At 50.7% G+C, this 6,004-nt stretch overlaps 1 long non-coding RNA gene across 1 annotated transcript; it reads left to right on the forward strand.

Annotated features, from left to right (window-relative positions):
- Nucleotides 1-538: 538 nt before the first annotated feature.
- LOC131383689 (uncharacterized) lies at nt 539-4,881 on the forward strand. The gene is made up of 4 exons (XR_009213902.1): nt 539-693; nt 1,419-1,562; nt 3,510-3,742; nt 4,335-4,881. It is a non-coding gene; the product is annotated as an uncharacterized LOC131383689 (long non-coding RNA).
- The last annotated feature ends 1,123 nt before the right edge of the window (nt 4,882-6,004 follow it).

Consider the following 6,004-nt stretch of genomic DNA (forward strand, 5'->3'; position numbering starts at 1 on the left):
TGGTGAGGATTAAATGCATCAATTCATGGAAAGCACAAAGAATAATGTACAGCATGTGGCAGAAATTAATTTTTTAAAATAAAACTCAGCCTCTCTTGAGTGACCTCAAAACCATCTACTCACACATAGTGGCGATCAGAGTGGACTTTACTCATGTTTTAGGAAGTGGGCCAGAGGCCTGGGGTTGCATTGCATGCCTCACAACATACAGCCTAAAGGTGTCCTTTCTGAAAGTTCTGTACCCATATTCTCCTTGGTCATCTCCCAGCAGGCTGTCCCTCTGGTCCTTCACTGCAGGGCCTCTAGAGTGCCCTTATTTCCCTGGCCACCATTTCCTAGCTAGTCCTCACTCTCCTTCCCTTCCCCATGGGAAAAGATACATCCCTTTCCTTGTCTCCTTATTTCCCAGTCCCTGTGCCATTTTGTCATTTGTTTTTATGTGCACATGTTCTTAGGCTCTTACCTTCCAGCCCAATCATTCTAACAAAATAATTTTTTCAATTTTTAAAAAAATATATTCGCCCTCAGAAGATCCTGGTTGAGAACATCTTCTTCATCCTTTTATGGCAGAAGCAGAAGCAGGGCCATAGTGTGCCCATGAGGTGTTGCTGCGCTATTTCATTTCTGCATCTGATCTTGAGTTCCTTAAAGGCTGGGGTGGCACTTAACCACACCAGGGCTGGGATCCCAGAGGTAAGATGATGTGCCTGTGTGGGATCAATGAGCGGGTGCTGCTTTGGGTCTCTGCTGGCTCCTGTGGCAAGGTCTGCAGGTCCTTCCCCTGTTCTCATGGTGGGACAGCTCCCCAGGCCACCCCACACCCCAACCATGCTCTGAACGTCCTCCTGGGAATGACATTTTTCTAGCACCTACTAGTCACTTCCATTTTTGTCTTCACCCTGGGGCTTCTGAGAAGCCCTGCTCTGTTTTTCCCTAGCAACACAGAATATTAAAAGCTTTGGCATTTAAAATTATTCCTTTCATGTTGTTTCACCTTAAAGAGAAAGATAGCAAAGCTTTGACTCACAGGCCAAGTCTAACTGGTGACACCCACCCCTGCCCCACCCCACCAAACGTTCATGATGGAGTCCTGATGTCTATCTACTATGTGAAACAAATGAAGAGTTTGTGCAAATGTATCCAAATCCAGAAGCAACCAAGAGACCATGTTTATATCAGCTTGGTCAGCTACTAGCTTAGATAAATGCCTAATTTTAAAGGTACACTCAATCATGATTTGTTCCAAAAACAAATTGAGACAGCTATAGAGTTATAAATTCTTAAATAAATATGTAAGAGAGATTTTAACAAACACTTATTGACACTTATTTTGTGCTAGCAATGAATTGTGCCAGGAAATGTTTTAAGGTGTTACGAATACTGACTACTCATTGGATTTTCCTATCCTTATGAGGCAGGCACTACTATAACCCCATATTACAGATGAGAAAACTGGGGGACAGAAGAATGAAGTAACTCACTCAAGAACACACAGCTGGTAGGGGGCTTCCAGGATTGTGAATCCAGGCAATGTGACTCCAGGATCCATGCTTATAACACAGGTACTATGCTTCTGGAAGTTCAAGAAGCCTAATTGGTCATCACTTTATCTACCTATGTGTTCATTCACTGGCCAAACTTGTGATCACCAATGCTGTGCCAGGTCTCACGGGGTGTCAGCTGCACAGAGCGGAAGGTACTTGGGGCCTGTACTCGAGTGGTCTCATCCTATGCTCCTGACCATGGCAGAGTGAGGTGCCAGCATTCCAGCCCCAGGCCCCCACATCAGCCTCCTAAGTGTGACCTTTGGGCACATTTCTTAACCTCTAGTCTCTGTTTCTTCCACTGTAAAATGAAAATCAGGACACTCGCCCTATTGGGTGGTTTGGGGGTGAAATGAATGACTGCAAAGCAGCGTGCAGAGTCCTGATATGTACTCCATCCATCTCCTCCTTCAGAGAGTACTTTCCCACTCAAATTCTTGTTTCTGTATCCATTCGTAGAGCCATTCCATAAACATGCTCTATTTCATTGGGGGTGTTGGCCAAAGAGGGGTAAACTAGAGCCTGGGAAGCTCCGAGGGTTGGCTCCGGGGCTGGCAGAAGTGATTTTCCAGGAGAAGTACCGGTGAGAGCTGAGGTTTGGAGCCAGAGTTGGATTCCAATCCCAGCCCTGTGTCTTACCAGCTCTGAGATTTGGGGCTAACAATTTACCTCCTGGAGATTCCGTTTCTTTGTCTGTGATCTGTGATCACATAGGATGGCGTATTAAAGGCAAAAGTGCATGTGAGGTGCCTGGTCATCCGGTTGCCAATGCTGTGTTGTGACCTCACCTGGAGGACAGGCACGCCGCGAGCACAGAGAGGCAAGTGCTCACTCTGGAGGGGGTCACTGCCGAATTGGAAGAAGAGCAAAGAACCCAGGGCAGGGTGCCGGCCAGGCTCAGCAGGGGTGGGGGAGGCAGAAGCAGGGGCGCAGGCTACATGCCCTCTGGCTTCAGCACCCCCACCGTGGCTCTGCTCGCAGAGGGTCTTTGGTGGTGCGCCGTTTCCCTGGTTCTCTTGTTGTTTCCATCAAACCAGCTGCCCCCCTCCAACTGACCTCCTGCAAGGCAGGTGGCCTCCAGGGCCACCAGGGAGTGGGTGTTTACTTACACTGCCTCAGTCCTGTTTATAGCAGTGGCACTGAGGGGACAAACGCTGCGGTTGGGCTTGGGTGGCTGCCCCACAAAGACAGCTTTCAGGCCACACTGGGCTGGAAAGTTAGGGACATGAGCATCATGAGATAGGAAGCAAGGTCAGGCCAGGGGCTGGCTCCAGCTGAGTGAACAGACAGGCAGTAATAACAGCAACCATTGTTAAAAGTGCTTACTACATCCCAGACTGAACTAAGGGCTTTGCATCCATCTCAGTTATTTATTCCACAAGGATTAGGAAACAGAGGCTGAGAGGCTTGCCCATGGCTGCTCAGCTTCTTTTGGGGGAGCTGGGGTTTTTCGGCCCTGATCTGAGATCACAGTCTGGGCTATCTCCACTTAATTTTGCCTCCCTGATTAAAATTAGTACCAATACTGTTTGTTTAAGGATTCTCTATAATCCTCAAAGCAGCCCATTTTACCAATGAGGATACTGAGGTTCAGAGAGGACCCATGACTTGTGTATGGTAGGAAGTGACAGAGCTGGGACACATCACCCAGCTCCTCCATCTTGTGAAGGAAGGAGCCTGGCTGTCAGGCCAAGAGGCTCTTCCGGTGGAAACTTTTCCTCTAGTAAGAATTCAGGGTGTCTTCCTCCTGGCCTGCCACATAGGTGGAGCCTCGCTGGTTCCTCTGCTGGCATGACAACATGGAGTGTACCCCACAGTGCACGTGAGGATGGAAGGCTGGGCCTTCACCCCTGCCGTGGGCTCAGCCTCACTCTTCGCATCAATGTTATCATTAACTGCCATTGTTGGTTGGGTGGTGACTCTGAGCTGTGCATGTGAGTGACATCATCTCGCTAATTCCCACAGCAGCCTCATGAAGCAGGTACTACCATCTTCCTCGTTTTACAGACGAGGAAGTGAAGGCTGAGAGTCCAGATGACTTGCCCAAGGTCACCTGGCTGCTGAGGATAAAAGCGCAGGGGGGTTTCACTCCAGAGCTCCGACTCAGGCAGCCGCTGCCTCCCTCCCTCCTGCACATCTTCCAAATGGCTGAGGGGCCTCGGCTTTCCACCAGTGTCCAGGTGCACCCTCTCCAACAGGTAAGCCTGCCCCCAACCTCCTTTTCCCCCAGCTTTCCTGTTTCTTCTCCCTTCCATGCCCCTGGTGTGTCCACACCCACTATTTTCCACCTCTCTTTCCCCTTTTCCCACATCTTTTGGATCCTGCTCTAGTTCCCTGTAAGATAAAGTCCATGTCCTGAGCTGGGTTCATGTGGCCTCCCGCAGGGAACAAGCTCTTGCTCTGGCTGTGCCACCCCTCAGCTGGCTGGGCAACTTTGGCCAGGTAACATCACAGTTCTGGGCTTCAGTTTATCCACCTGTGAAATGGGTGATGATGGCTGCTCTGCATTCTGGGGTGTCACGATGGTCAAAGGAGTCAGCAACAACTCCTGGTACTCCTGGGCTTATTCTGTGCCCTGTACGTGCCAGTGCTTGGCAGCATCATCTCAATTCATAAATGGCGGAAAGAGATGAGAAAGTGATGCTGGTTTTGTAGAGGTCCCTGTTGCCTGCTGTTTCCTCCCCATTCCATTCCAATACCCTATCTTATATCCCCTCCTCTCCCTCCCTCCCTCCTTCCTTCCCTCAATCATCCCGTCCCGTCCCATCCCATCCCTCTTCTATTCCCAAGGGACCTGGCCATGAGCGTACCACCATGCCTCAGAGCCCAGGGGACAAGCAAAGCTGCAGGATGAAAGAGGCAGAGGTTAAGCGGGGTGACCTGATCCCTCAAGGATGTGGCTGTGTTCCTCCTCACAGATGGGCCACAAGTCCACAGTCAGTCCCCAAAGAGGACAACTAAAAACTTTCCTCAAAGCAGCCGCTGGGAACCATGTACCTCCTCACCTCCTCTTTCCTCGACAGGTTGTGAAAGGCCAGCTCCCACCTCCCCTTGACACCCCCAGGGATGGATCCCACTAAGGAGATCCTACTTGCTTGTGAGAACGAGCCCTGGTGGGGTCGGCCACATCCCAGGGCCCTGGCTGGGCCACAGGGCTGGTGGTGTCATGCACAGGCTCAACATTCCTGGGCAGCCCCTCTTGATGACCATCTTGTGAGATGAGGGTGGGCACAAGAGCTGGCCCTGCTCCCTCGGGGGGCTGGGGAGGAAGGATCCTCCTCTCTCTCTTTCCACTTAGGAGGCAAGTGGTGTGAATAAACTCTACTGGTTCTGGAAAGGCCTTCTCCATCTCCTTTTGTCCTCCTCCACCACCTGACATGCTCCAGGCCTCAGCTTGGCTCCACTATGGGCTCAGGGACCATGCCCCTCTCCTGTTGCCCATCTATCTTGCTCTCTTCTTCTGCCCCAGGTGGGAGAGGCCTTGCATCTCACCAGAGGGGTAAGTTCCGAGACTTGGGTCTAGACAGGGTTCACAGGCTGAGCTGCCTTCTTAAAGCTGGCTTTGGTTCAAGGCCACGTCATCCTGGAACTGGCTTGGGAAAACACACCCTGTGTGGTCCAGCCTGCCCCCTGGACTTGTGTATCAGGGTTTGGGGCCAATGTCTCAACTGATAATAAGGAGCCGCTTTACCAGCATCTCCTGTGCAAACATCTTCCTCGGGGACTTGTGGGGAAGTAGGAAGCTGGGCCAAGGCAGGACAGAAGTGGTCCTGGGTCTCCAAGTCAAATGAGCCCTATTTTACAACTGCAAACCACAAGACGTTCCCAGCGTAGACTTAATGAGGAAAAGCAGAGTGCCGTATTACAATACTCCCTTTATGGGGGCTTCATCCAATAATGTACCCTGTGTTTTTATCACCCCTGGCCCAAGTGTTTATGGAGAGATTTGTGTTGAGAATGGAAACCAGTAAAATCTTAGCTTATTAATAACTTATGGAATACAAATACGTTTCTGTGAGTTTCCACAGCTTGTGAAAATGGTTGCATGGACTTTCACCAAATTTGGTAGGTATGTTCCGGATGGTCTAAGTTGGTGTATGAGGAGTAAGCCCTGGGCAGGCATCAGAGACAGGTAGGGTCCCACCGAGTGGCTGACAATGAGCCACAACAGGGGCCCTCTAAAGCAGAAGGGGCGGGGGGGACCAGAAGACAGTGTGATGAGCCTGGCTGCATAGCCTCCCCTCTTTCTGCTGTTCTACCCTGTCCAGGTGGTGGCCCACTGTTTCCTCTGTGGCCAAGCCTTAAGTCAGCTGAGCCTCCTGTCACCTGTCACATGGTGCTGATTCTAGCTGATTCTGCAGCTCACACTGTATGACCTTAAGTAGTGATCAAATCAAGGGCTTACCCTTGGTTTCTGAGTCAGCAGGTAGGGCTGGGCAAGGTAGTGTCCATGGAGATGG

The sequence above is a fragment of the Hylobates moloch genome, unplaced genomic scaffold, assembly GCF_009828535.3.
Source record: "Hylobates moloch isolate HMO894 unplaced genomic scaffold, HMol_V3 SCAFFOLD_6, whole genome shotgun sequence".
Classification (NCBI taxonomy): Eukaryota; Metazoa; Chordata; class Mammalia; order Primates; family Hylobatidae; genus Hylobates; species Hylobates moloch.